Consider the following 15055-nt stretch of genomic DNA (forward strand, 5'->3'; position numbering starts at 1 on the left):
ACTTTTGTGAGGCTCCAACCTCCAGAGCACCAACTTTGTTTTTCCAAGGCAATAGTTCTACACTTAGGAGCACCAACTCCCAAGGATTCCAATCCTTTCAGTTCTGAGGCTCCAACCCTAACTTGGTAGAAAATGTTTTTTTGTAGTTCTCTGCTCTCAAGCCTGCCGAGCTTCTGCTTCACTCCTGTTCTCTTGCTTCTCCTGCCTCTCCTGCCTCTGCCTGAAATTTGGCCTCCTCTCGCTCTGATTATTCGCACACACACACATCTTTCCTTGTTTTTCATGTTTTATGTATTCCTGATGCCTCTTACTGTTCGTTTCCGCTTTCCGCCAGCTCTTCGGCTTCCTCAATGCTTGCTTCATATTCCTCTGCACTTGCTTGCCTCTTTAGTTTCCCAAGTTTCTTTGGCTTCCTCTGCACTGGCTTGTTCTTCGGCTTCCTGGCTCTTCATGTCGCTTTGGCTTCCTCTGCCCCTTCGAGTTCACCAACACCCCAAGGACACGTAACTTCATAAGACAAGACTGAAAAATACACAGAGAAAACATGATCCATGTTAAAACTATAACAACGCTCCTTTTCCAAAAATCATAGACATACATAGGACTTTATCGTTTTAACAGAGAGACTGTACCAACAAGGTGGACCGACATGCCACATCACCATTGCAATCGGCATCGTTTGGCTGTACTGAACTATCCAAACCGTTATTTGTGCATTTTGGCCTTCAAAAACCCCAGGCAATACATTTTTGAAATACACAGGAATATACGAGAAAACCTGACCAAAGCTCTAAAGGGCGGATTTCAAAAATTATTACACCTGCATCTATAACTGTATAGGGTCCGCTACATATATCGCAATCGGTAGTCGCAGCTTCCCAATGGCCGATGGCCGATTCACCTGCAGATGCGATATGATATTAAAACAAACTGCAATGTTGCATCGGGTCCGCAACATACATTGCAATCGGCACTTGCAGGAGTGACAGCCCTTTGTGTATTGCGATATGTGATTACCGATAGGGCGGATGAGATATGATATTAAATCATATTGCAGTGTTTCAGTAGGCATGTATCACAATTATATATATATATATATATATATATATATATATATATATATATATATATATATATATATATATCTCACGTGTATATCGCAGTCGGGGGTTTCGGGCGGTGGCTCATAGTAGAACCCCCCGATTACAATATCGCCAATATATGCATATTCCGCCTCTATACTCCGATATATACATATTTCTTCGCTCCGATAGTGTAAATCTCATATATATGTTATATGTTGCTTCGCCTCTGCCTTTAACTCTTTCACATATGTGTGTGTGTGTGTGTGTGTGTGTGTGTTCCGCTCTTTGGGACTTTGGCATGTATTACTCCTGATGAGACTCCTTGGCATATATTACTCCCGATATGGCTGATATGCCTTTGATAGCTCTATTTTTCTCCTCTGATGGCTCTGTTTGCTCCTCTGATAGCTCTATTTGATCCTCTCTGTTTTTCTTCTCCGATAGCTCTGTTTGCTCCTTCGATGGCTCTATTTGCTCCTGCGACGGCTCTGTTTGCTCCTCTGATGGCTTTGTTTGCTCCTCCTGGCTCCTCGAATATTTCCATATTGACATCAATGACAATCTATGTCAACACCTCAAAAATTTTATTGGGCTGTAGAGAATCTTCCTTCAGAATTGTCTTATTCCTGAATAACTACAGAAGGTCTTTCCTTTTCTAATCTCCTACCAGATCTTAGTTGAACATCATTGAGATCTAGAGGAGTGATCATATAAGTTGGAAATTATTGTCCTTCCACCATGTAAGTATTCTGAGGATTTTTATTGTTGGGGTTTGGTAATGGTTGGGCAGGTAGCTAATTTGGTTTCTGTTGAAATGGCAGTAAGAGTTGAGGATTTTGGTTTTGTTGTGGATTTTTTTGTGGAAATGGTAATGAAAGTTGAGGGTTTTGATTTTGAAGTTGTGGCTGCTGATTTTGTTGTGGAATGTGTGGGGGAGGATAATTCTGATATGATGGAGGATATTGATAATATTGAGAAAATATCCCATAAGGATTTTGTACTCCTTGTGCCCACGGTTGAGATTGAGATTGAGGTTGAGGCCAAGGTTGTTGCCAAGAATTCCAATTTGGTGGGGGCTGAAGATACGTTTGATTGTTAAATCCCTGATTTTGTGGCCCCTGCCAATGTTTTCTAGAGACAAAGAAAAGAGGTTTGCTGAATTTGGAACTGTTTCTTCTTGAAAAACAACCTTAAGACTTGGAATCGAAGGACAACCCTTGGTTTCATGATTCTCTGAGCAAATCATACAAGTTTCTATAATTTTTGCATCTAAAGGGCATTCTCTTAGAGCATGTTTTTTTCTTCATTTTGGACAGAAAATAGCTAAAGCATCAGCCTCGGTTTTCTTCTTGTTTTGCAACTTAAGGGTGTCTATTTGCTCACTAAGACTCCCTAGGATATCTGTTTTGAATTCATCAAGCATATTACCAATTTATGCCCTACTCACTGATCTAGTTGCAGACTTATTTACTCTAACAAGAGAAGGATCTCTTGGACCTTTCCCAGTTTTGGATTTCCCTCTTGAGAGATGAACACATAATTCTCCTATATCATTTAATGGGAGTTGAGAGATATCTCCCTTCCCCATCATGTTAAGGATATCTATCCACTCATCTCTAATGGCTTTTAATAAAAGAGCTTTTAAGGTATCTTCATCTAAATTGTCCATCTTTGCTATTTTTAAATTATAGTTGAATCTCTCAATCAAATCCTCTAAGTTTTCATCCTCTCTTTGCATCATTTTGAACACTCCATCTTTGTGATTGGTAGGCATGCAATAATCCAAATACCTATCCAAAAATGTTTTTTTCATGTTATTCCATTTCTAATGGACTGAGTGACTAACCCCATGAACCACTTCAAAGCATCTCCTTTCAATGTTGAAGGGAACAACTTAATTTTTTTAGAGTCTTCTAGATAATCATAAGTTCTGCACAAGACTTCAAACTCAAATAATAATGTTTCAGGATCCTCACTTTTTAATCCATGGAAGTTTGGGAAGATAGAAGGTGAGATATTTTTCATTGTGGCATTTGTTTCTTCATCCACTATAGGGAATCCAAAAGAAATATCTATTTCCCTATTTCCTCTACCTCCTCCATTATTTCATCTACCTCTTCCTCTACCCACTCCTCCAAACAGTGTGAATTCTCCATCTTCTCCTTCTTCCGCCATTATAGTTCCTTCAGGGTCAGTATAGGGTTAAACCTGCAAGGTTACTTTCTCCTCCTCTGGTTCTTCTATTAATGGGATATGGGAGAGAGGTTCTACTTCTTCTTCCTCACTAGGTATTCCTGATTCGTCAACTAAAATGTGCTCCCCTGTGGAGGTGAAAAAGGCTACTCTTGTTGTTGGAGGTTCAAGATTTTTCTCCTCTAGGAATGTCTTGGTAGATGAAGTAGGAGATTCTTTTGATTGGATTTCTGCCCCTGGAATTTCAGGAGTTCTATGGCTAGGAGTATGAGTTTGGGATGGAGGTGTATCTTTTATTATTCTTGGTGGAGTAGGTGGTGTTGTAGGAATTGAACTCCTACCTCTAGCTATAAATCTACCCCTAGAGTCTCTTTCTCTATGCATATTTTTTTTTTTTTGAATGTAAGAGAAAAATTTACCTAGTTACACTTCCAAGGCAACAGTGCCAAAATGTTTAGTCAATTTAGTTTCCTAAATTGTTTCGCATAAATTATCAACCAAGGCTCGTAAGCTGATGAAGTGTAGTGCACTATATGCGCTAGTTAACTCTTTTTACTTCGTTGTTTTGTGTTTTTATATTGTTTTCTTTTGGGGGTTTCCTTGATTTCTAATGATGTACAGTCTAAATTATGAAAAATTGAGTCTAAATTTCCTAAAGGTGAACTAATCAAAATCTAAGTTAAAGGAAGGAAAAACAGAGCATCTATCCTATCCTGTCATTTAATCCTAAGTCAAAAATTAAAAGGTGAAGTTGTAAGGCAAATTGAAATAATTACAGAGAATGAAACTAACTAAAGCACTTTTAGTTGTCCAAGCCTCCAATTTTGAAAGATAACTTTCTTGAGATGGAAAACAAGCAACTTATTGTACTTTATAGTTTAGAAAACTAAATCAAATATGTAGAGAGTAACTAATTGATTTCAATCCTTGTGTGAAGTGAATGTTTAACCATTTAGTTTAGGATGGATATCAGCTTGAAATGGTGATCAAAAACATTTATCCACACAATGCATTGGCAATCTGAACTAGGAAATAAATAACAGAGGAAACAAACAGTAAGTAAACTAATCAACAATGCATCCGTGTTACTTTTCCACCTTACCCTGTTAAAACAAAATAAGTTTCATTTATGAAATAGATAGGAGAAACAAAACTGCACCATCGAATTCTAACATTATGCTACTGAACAGAATTAAAATAAAAAAAACTGTAGGAAATCAACCTAAACTACAAATACTGCTAAAAGTAAATAATGAAACTAAACTGAATAGCAAACAAAATAAAAGAAAAACCTCCTTCAGTGCAGAGGCCCTCTACAACTGACTGAGTTGAGCTACTAACTAGCTGAAGATACTCATTCAAATGATCACTTGGTCAAACATGGCTTCCTATTATCAACAGAAAAATAAGTTCCAAAATTACGGAGTTGTAAGTCTGAGCTTAATACATATAGAAATTCGAACTCCTCAGTTCTGTATGACTGATATTTAAAGAAACATTCCTAACTGTCTTTTGAGAGAATTTAGCTACAGGTGGTCTCCATGTATTACAACAGATCTGCGTAAATGGTTGATCAGCTACAGGTGACTTTAAGTCAGCAAGATGGTTGCATGAAACTGTTATCACCGGTGGCTGGTTCAAGTTAATGCTACAACAAAATTGTCGGATTTATTAATTAGCCACGAAGAGTGGACACAGAGTCCTATTGCTCCCGGGTTTCTTCGTTTGACTCCACCTTTGACTAAGGTCTTGAGCTGGATTTTTTTCAATCTGAGCTGGGTGACTAGGATATGATCCATGTCGTGACCATTCCAGAGATGCCCATGTGGCCGGTTTCCTCGTTTGACACCTATAACCTATTCAACCATGGAAGTAGCTACATAACACACGGTTAGCTGCAGAATGGGCTACATTCTGTAGCTAATTTGAAAAAACTTATTTCAAATAGAAAAAAAATAAAAGTATAACATGTCAATCATTTAATGTCTTCCTTGAGACAAAATCTATCATTTATCAGTGATGGGGATCTGTATTTTATTGAAAAACAAGAGAAAGAAGTGAGAAAAGTTGTCAAAGAGATAGTAATTCTGAGGTCCAATAGACACGTAACACTCAAGTAGAGAGAGGAAATTACTTTATCAGGCGGTTAATCCCTGTGCTAATTGTGCATCCGAAATCTCTTTCATTCGTTGGATCTGATGGAGGGAAATCTACGGTGGAGGATCGTTGTTCTGTTTTGTTGATTGGGTGAAGCCTTACTGTTGGCTCTAATAGTCAGATCGGCAGTCCTAGTTTGATCGGCGATCAGAGATCACGAAGGATGGTGGAGCGCAGTGGAAAGGCGATGAACCGGGCCCAATGATTTATAGATGCGGGCGTAATTTTTGAAGTCTGGTTTTGTGTCTCGGACGCGTTTTTTTTCTATGTATCCCGATAGAGTTGTGTGGCCATAGTTTTTAATGAAAGAGCATATATATAATGCTTCTGATTGAGATAGGTGGCCATAACCCACAGGCTTATGTAAAGTGACTCGGGAAAGTAGGGAAAAATTCCTTTAGGTAGTCTTTACCTACATCATTTGGTATCCAAGCAGGGAAAGATAATTCCTACGAGAAGGAGGAAGAGTTTGCAAGCAAAAGGTTGTCTTGCTTACGAAGTTATGATTACAAAGGTATGACAGTAGCAGCGGTTGAATGAATGACAACGTTTGGCACTGGACTACAGCAGTAAGACTATAGGAAGAACTTTGGGAAGTTCTTAGAGATTGTAGCAGAACCTCATTCCAGCTGAGGCTTGGAATAGATAGGGATAGAGGAGTCCTTAAGAGTAGTGAGTGTAGCAACCAGAGAGAGAGAAAGATTGCTCAGTGCAAGTTCTAAGGAAAGAGAACTTGGAGACCAGGTAGAGGAGAAGCTTGGTGAGAAGATCAACTTAGAAGGAAGTTGATTGGTTGCAGTGTAGAACTCACACAGAAGAGAAGATGGCTATGGAAAGTCATACGGAAGGTTCAGAAGAAGGCTACAATATTAAGGAGAAGGGAGCTCAAACAATTCGTATGAAATAGATGAGTCAAGCAGAGCTTGACAAGGAAATGGCTGAGATAAGGGAAGAACTCGATGTGTTAGTAATTCTGCTAGAGGAGAACCAAAGACTAGGTTGGGTCTTGAAGAAGAAGCCAGTGAAGTGGCCTAAGTTGCAGAGAAGGCTACAACAAAGACAGGTAAAGAGGTTGATGGAAAACCTTAGAGAAGCAGGAGCAGAAATGGAAGTTTCCATTTGTAGACCAGAACAGGGTGAAATGTTGGGTGAAGAGGATAATGAGAGATCAGCTAAAGATCTCATGAACTATTGGAATAGTTCAAAACAATTAGAAGATATGATGACAAGGGAAGCAGATGAGGCAATGAAGCCTTGTGATTTTAATTCTCATAGTTTGTGTATGTTTGCAGGATATGCAGAGGATGATGGAAAATCTAATGGAACTGTCACAAATAGGAATGAAGCTCTTGAGGTGAAGTATTATGGAGAATGCCTTTTAGAGGAAGAAGTTGTTGATTTATTACAGCAAAAAGAGTTCATAAATGAATTTTTGTTTGGTGTAAGACAGTCAGATGAAGTTGATATGGACCAGAAGTCTAATGAAAATGCCATAGTGGTATTCCAAGAAGGTAAAAAAATAAATTTTTCTGATGGAATTGATGAAAGAACTTTGCAATATGATGGTATAGAAAACAAGCTAACTCAGGAGGATTTCCAGGAAAAGAATGAAGCCGAGAATGAACTGTTGGGAAGATTTCACATGGAAATAGAGTTCTTGGAAAGATTGCTCAAGGAACCTAAAGGAGAAACGAAGCTTTCAGAACCTAATAAAGAAGAGATTATGGTTACCATGCATGATAAGGATGAAATGTCTCAAAAATTTATAGAGTTAAGTAAATGTTTAGACTCTTTAGTTAATGATGTGACTATAGGTACGGAAGACAACATTAATAAATATGATGCTGAAATCAGAGAAATTGAGCAGAGATTATTTGAAGGTGAGATGTAAGTTCAAGAGTAGCAAGGAAGTCATGTCCTTAAAGACATGAAGGAAATAGAAGTATTATTCTAGTAGGATAAAGATGGAAGAAACCAGCAATTTAAAAGAGACAATCGGCAAAATGAAATTGAATTTTAGGAAGGCATTAGATTGTAGGAGTATAGCAACTAGTAGCAGAATGAAGGACAAGAGAATATTCTGGCAGTAATGAGAGAAAATAAATATAATAACAAAGGGCCTACAAAGAAAAACAAGTGAAGACCGAAGATATAGATGGAGAACGAAGAAACGGGTCAAGTGGAAGCTATTGCAACAGAGGTGGAATGGCAAGCTGATAAGCGAGTTCAGGGAACTTGAACAAATTCATATTGATTTGTTAGAGAAGGAGAGACTTAAAGAAATGGAGTCACAGCAAGAAGGATCTGCTGAAATCCAAAAGATCTATGATGGAAGATTGGTGCTTGAAGCATCAAAAGAGGATGAAAGGTATTGTATTTTTAAAACTGATGATTATTGTGTGCTTGCAGGTCATGTAAGCTTATGGAAAAACAAGCAGTTATTGGAAATTGTCATATTAACAAGTGAAAAGATGACTACCCACAGTCATATGAAGAATAAAGAGAAAAGTTATAGTCAAGTGAAGGAAGATATCCAGTCAGATGACATCCAAAGGATAAGCCAAAAGGAGGATGGAAAAGGAATTATTGAGATCAAAGAAGTGCTTGGAAAGGAAGAGATCCATTCATATGAATATGGAACCAAGAGTTTTCTTAGGAAAAATGATGAAGCTAATACAAACCAAATGGAGAATCTTATGGTGTATTCAGGAAGTGGGGGTCAACTGGAAGAATTGATGATGAAATTATTTGAGGAGACATTGGTGTCTCATAGTTTTCAAACTAATATTTTGAGTGTAAATGTAGGATACACTAAAGTAAGGCAACTGGTTAATGTTGTCCTAAGGGAAAGGAAAAGCAAAGATATGATTTTTCAGAAGGTAGAGGAAAGAAATTCACATAATCTTGTAATGCAGAGGAAAGAGTAGCTGTTAAACATAGCTATAGCGAATTATGCAGATATTGGACAACTATTTAGGACTGAAGCCAAAGGAAAGCAGCTACGGAAGATTGATGCAGAAGACTTAGTAGATGTTAAATAGTTATTGAATATTATTGACCTTGAAGAAAGCTAGAGTAGAGAAGGACTAAAGGCAAATGTTGCAGACAATGAAGTTAGTAAAGATCGTACAGAGCTCTTAGGAGAAATTCCAAATGAGATGGCAGATTTGTGGCATGAGTCAAGTCTTTTGGAGAAGAGGCAAGAAACCCAAAGAATAAGTGATCAAACTGTACAACCAGAACTGAATGACAATGAAGAAATTGTCATGGACGAAAAATATGGAAAATAAGTTGTCAGAAATGTTGGCATAATGATGAAACAGAGTAAAGCATTTGTGTTTAATGAATTGATTGATTCTAGTGAATATTTATATGAAGGAACAAGGAAATGTGAAGTCAATTTGAAACAAGGAGTTGATTCTGAAGATCAGATTGAAGTAAGGAAGGGTGAGATCAGAATGTCTCAGAAAGATCGAATGATGTTGAATTTACAGTATGAAATAGTTGAACTAGAGATGAGTTCAAGAGATGTTAGTAACAGGATTACTGTTGTACCACAAAGAGTTATTAATGAAGAAGAGGCTGAAGATGACATTTCAGAAATAGAAAAATATGATGCCATGATCCTTAAGGGTGCAGAAATTAAGTTACTGGAAGAAGAGGTATTCCAATTACCTAAGCAAGCAGGAAGAATTCTTAGTCTTTAGGAAATTTCTGGAATTGCAGGTATAATGGAAATTGAAGTAAGAAGTGATGAAACCATGAATGAGAAACCAGAAGAAGGAACTGGAATTGTTGCAGGGGATAACTAGAGAAGGAATTTGTACATTTTAGAAATATATATGGGAAAATATTGGCATATGGATTATGATGTTCTTATGCAAGAACACATCCAATTACAGAAGAATAGTATTCATCATCTGAGTAGTGAAGTGGACAAAGAAATTGATGAGCAGTGGAGACTCATACAACAACATTCCAATAGCATATGTAGAGGACAAAAGAAGAAAGGAAGATTGGCTAGAAAGAATGGTACAGGTGAAGGTAATGGTAAATTGCAAATTAAAGTGTGGAAGCCTGGTATAAATTGTGGTGATGAGCAAAAAGTAGTAAGCTGTATGAAAAAGACAGCAGCATACAATGAGAGCATAGCTAATGGGGCAATGGAGCATAAGGTATGGAGACCTGAAGGACAACCAACAATAGTAGTAACCAAGGATAGACTACTGAACAGAGTAAGGGATCTAGGAGGACATAGATCAGAAGCACATGATCAGGAGATCATGATTATTTTTAACCTTGGGAGTCTGATGCAGGAGCATCTAGGCCTAGCCAGCAATGTGATGGTGTGGTCACATGTTGTGGCTAACGAGAGTTTGGAAGAAGAATTGGTTACTTAATTTCTATAAATTGCAAAGTATGTAAGTAGTTATATGTTGCCAAATACTAATGAAAAGAGAGAATAGATGGAAAGTTGATCCTCCTTGCATGGAGATCAAGCCAAGTAGTTTAGTTTGTTCATATTAGGATAGGATTTGATTTCTAAACGTATAGTCTATCCCTTCAATTGTGGAGGACATGGTAAGCTTAGATATATTGTATCTCCTATCTTTTCTAAAGGGACAGAGCGAGAGGATTAGAGAGGATTCACGATGGAATTGTAATCCTACGGGCAGATTAGAGGAACCAAAGGCTCTAATTAGAAGAATCAGGCCAGAGAGGGATGGAGAGCCTCAAATATGTAATTATGTGTTTATATATTTATTTACAGAGAGGAGAGTGAGACAGAGGAACTGTGTGTTGTGCATTTTTTTGAGTTTTGTTATATTTATTTGCGTAGATGGCTAAAACTCCATTCGTAGGCATGTTGATAGACCATCGATCATTGTAGTATCGATGGTGATCCATTGAGTAAATGAATGATTGTTATGTATATGGAGTGTGCATGTTTAACTGAGTATGGTAGGGGAACATGTTTTAACACCGAATCCATCAAACGCAAATGAAACCAAGTAAATGAGGAATAGATTGGAGTATGCACAAGCGCCGTCAGATCTCACAGATCGACAGTTATCATTGGCAAACTATGGCATAGGGGACAATGAACGAGAACAACGATCATTTAGATCAATGGTCATCGGGTGATGAAGGTACACGGGAGTTAGCGCGCGACCAAGTGGTTTCATAAGGTGGTAAACAGATTATCGGGCAATGTCAAAACCATAAGTGGTATTGAAGGGCAGTCACACGATTCCATTCATTGGAGGACACGTAGCACTTGAGTGGAGAGAGGAAACCGCTTTATCGGTCGGTTAATCCCTGTGCTAATTGTGCACCCGAAATCTTTGTCAGTCGTCAAATCTGATGGAGGGAAATCTAGGGTGGAGGATTGTCATTCTGTTTTGTTGATCGGGTGAAACCTTACCGTTGGATCTCAAAGTCAGGTCGATGGTCCTGGTTTGATCGGCGATCAGAGATAACAAAGGACGACGGAGCATAGTGGAAATGTGATGAACCGGGCCCAACGATTTATAGATGCGGGCGTAATGTTTTTGAAGTCTGGTTTTGTGTCTCAGGCGCGTTTTTTTTTCTGTGTATCCCGATAGAGTTGTGTGGCCCTAGTTTTTAATGAAAAAGCATATACATAACTTTTCTAATTGAGATAGGTGGCCATAACCCACATGCTTACATAAGGTGACTGGGGAAAGTAGGGAAAATTGCCTTTAGGTAGTCTTTACCTACATCATTATGATTCTTGTGCCTTAAAAATGATAGGAAACCGATAATTACAATTCACTACAAGGAGAAAACCTCCTTTTAAAATAAATACAATGAACAATACAATATGTGATGATTCTAAGACTAGGTCTCCTTAGCATATATACAGGAGATAAATGATAGAATGATAATAAAATGGGACCATGACAAGTTCTAGCCTATATAACAATATAAAAATAGAAATTTCATTCAATAACTAGGGCTTAATAAGGAGTTTTTGGGTTAACATGGGGCTTATATAGGGCTTAACACACCAATACAAATTTTCTAAATCCACTGATGGTTGAAGGAAAATGATCAATAAAAGCTACCAAGTTAGATTATTTTGATCCCATCATTTACTCTTAAGCAGAATTGGAGAGAAGTAAGATCTAAACCATAAATAGACATGAACTTCAACATCATGATATTCCAACATCATCTGAAGCCTTACAATTATGGAATGTAAGAATTTGGAGTAGAATCACATAAGTTATGCCTTCATTTTTTATTCTTCTGATAAGTTTAGATTCAAAAAAATGGCACAAGGATAACCAAGCATATGTTTTCAATTTTTGTGAAGAATTTAAAAGAGTGAAATATGTTAGATTGATGAAGCAATGATTGAATGGACTTCTCCTTATAAACAAAACTAGATAGATTAAAGCTACATAATAAAATACATTAAATTTCTTGCTCATCATCAATTAACTCTGTCATGTCTACTAGAGTCAATGATCAATACTACAAACCATTGTTGCTTGCAGTGCATACTAAATATCAATACAAATGTTATGCATGGATTTTACTCATTTGACATAAAGTATGATGCCTTCCTCAAAGATCCAAAGCATCCCCAGCCTCACCCGACAAGGAAAAGACTTTAAACATATAATAAAATGTATTCTAGCTGTGAGATATTTTCCAGAGGAGACAACAAAAAAGGAACTATATGAGCAAGAACAGTAACAGATTATCTAAATGAACCAGCAGAGAATAAACTACATAGAATCAATAAATAATGTTGATGGGAATCCTACTTCATCTTAAGGCTAGAAATTCCAGATAAGGCATTGGGAGAATAAAACCAATAGATCACCAAAACAGAAAAAACAAATGGTAAATTTCTACACCAGATAGGGAAAATGCACCCAATCGATTGACCCATGAAATACCCAGGAAACCCCAACTCTATCCCAGACCCAAAACCCTAACAAGCCACATTGAAGGCAACATAAATCCAACCCTGAGATAAGGTAAAGAAATTTCAATTATAAATAATAACTACAGTAAAAAAAATGAGGGCAAAGAAGGAATCGAAAAAGAGGCCTAGAACAAGATCATGCAATGCAAAATTCAAATTTAAACTGTGTTTTGGCATTGGATTTGTATAGTACTAAACAGAGGGACCTAAACCACCACCAACTATTGTAGATGGTAGAAAATGAAACTACTTGGATTTTTATTGTTGTATATATGAACATTGAAACCTTCCTAGTGTATCTGATGGATTTTAAGTAGTCTTTTGCCTTTTTTCCTTAAGGGGAGGGGAGCCATCAATCTTAGATTTGATAGGGAGAGCATAAATGCAAATTGGGTATCTGTATTAGATTCTAGTGTATATTTTTAATGGGATTCACCATGCTAGGATGGTGGTTTTAGCTAATTCCAAAGTGCAAAATCCTCTAAACAATTCTCTCTATTTTCTCTGATTCTCCTCCTCTCTCGTAAATGCATTCATCCATACAATTTCTTGAAGAGAATCCTTCACCTTCCTTCCCAATCTAGAAGTCTTGTTTCTTCACAGAATCCCATGTTTTAGCAAAATCATAAGATATCAGATGTTGAATGCAATTAGATGTTTGATCATCAAGATATCATGATAGAATATGGTGGTAAATAACACTATGAAAAGCTAAGTCACCTAACACGGGGACACGCGGACATGAAAATTCTAGTGAACGACACGGGTACGTTGATCCCCCCGAACAAGACACGTTAGGACATATATATATATATATATATATATATATATATATATATATATTTCTTACACAAATTCTCATTCATGATACAAATTCAGACATAGATCTAGATTCTACATTGTAAATTTAAAATTTGTAAGTTTTACAAAGTAACATTATACATACAAATACAATTGTGACAGATTCATCAATGATCAAATAGGAGAAAGACAAGAAACTTCAAAATACAATTTTCTCATTAAGTCATTAAAAGCAAAATATGTTACATAGGTAGTAGCAATGCCAATGGAAAAGACAAGACAACTACACTTGCAGAACCTGATGAAATTGGAATAGAAGGGGCATCACCAATGGGGAAATTCTTCCCATTCCTTTGCCCCTTCCCCGCTGCCCTTGATTGAGCCATGAGGTTTGTAAAAAACAAAAAATGCACAAACTTGTAAAAAAAGTGCACATGCAAACTGCTTTTGTAAAAATGCAAAAAAAATAGAAGAAAAATGCACATACTTGTTGCTTGAATCGCCAATGATCCCAAACCCTTTTCTAGTCACCCCCACACACCCACAACAAGAGAGACACAAAACAATGAGGGAGAAATGAGCCAAAAGTCGGCTTTATGGGTCGCACGACATGCATTTCCAGGGGACACATGTCCCGAAATCGGGACACGATCGAAGGACACGTGTCCCATCGAATCCCACAATTCAGACACAATCAAAGGACACATGTCCCGTCGAATTGTGTCTGATTCATGGGATTCGGGACACAACTGGGGTTTTGAGCAAATCCAACTTAGATGAAAATTGAATCATTCAGTTGGAACCTCAAATTGATATCAAAAATTCATTCCCAATAAAGGTATTTGTTTAATGTAATAAATATAAATATCATATATTTATGTTTATTACATACAATTACAAGGTGGAATCCTCACCCTCAGTGAACAACCTGAGCTGATTAATCGATAAAAATCTCAAAAGGTCCTCATCCAATTTAAATACATGGTTTTCCTCCATGTTAAACAAACTAGACATCATAGAGCCCTTATGGTACTATGCAACACTTTCCCCCAAGAAATTAGTCTTCCATAAAAATAAACCAACTTTGTCGAGTTAAATGGATTCCATACATTGTACACTTTATTATATCCCCAAGAAACTAATAGTTGATTAGTAAAAAAGTCAATACATTTTGACTCATGAGTCCAACATTCACCCCACAAGGATCACAAGGGAGAGCACCACACACAAGCTGTCTTTCAATCTCAAGGATTTTCAACACCATCTCATTCACTCTTTACTCGCTAAGATTGTGAGTTAGCAAGATGTAAAGCAAACAAGAAAATTCACAGTGAAAGCATTCATCCCTTGAAATGATCCCATTTGAAAATGTTAGTCCTAGCCTTAGACTCATTTTCTTCATCCAGAAAATTGAACAAAAACTGCCAACAAAAAACACACTCTACGCAAGCAAATGCAAGAATCCTTTCAACAAAAATTCCAGAGCTTTTGATACAACAAAAATCCCAGTTTTCTTTCATAGCTACATAGGGAATGGTTTCAAATGATGCATGAAATAAGCAATTCTCCTTGGAATCCTTGGTATCAGCCTTTAACAAGAGACTATATTTCTAAATCAATATTTCTCATTGCAATCTAGAACCCATAAATGCATAACTATGAGACTTGAACAACTGGTCAAATTCCCCAAAACAATCCCATCAAAAAATCACAAAGAAGGTTGAACCATCAGAGCTCAACCCTAGTGAGATTTGCACATACTTGATCAGAAACATGCAAAACATCTATGGGTTCTCTACCAAAAGAAGCTTTCCACCGGGTCAGCAATCACAATAATTTTTCATCTTGTTTGAGAAAA

The 15055-nt window shown here is 37.1% G+C and overlaps 1 pseudogene; it reads right to left on the reverse strand.

Annotated features, from left to right (window-relative positions):
* Positions 1-14091: 14091 nt before the first annotated feature.
* LOC149251860 (ribonucleoside-diphosphate reductase small chain C-like) lies at positions 14092-14717 on the reverse strand (annotated as a pseudogene).
* Positions 14718-15055: the final 338 nt, after the last annotated feature.

Source organism: Pinus tabuliformis, chromosome 7 (assembly GCF_031772625.1).
Source record: "Pinus tabuliformis cultivar Carrire ecotype Pingquan chromosome 7, CPIR1, whole genome shotgun sequence".
Taxonomy (NCBI): Eukaryota; Viridiplantae; Streptophyta; class Pinopsida; order Pinales; family Pinaceae; genus Pinus; species Pinus tabuliformis.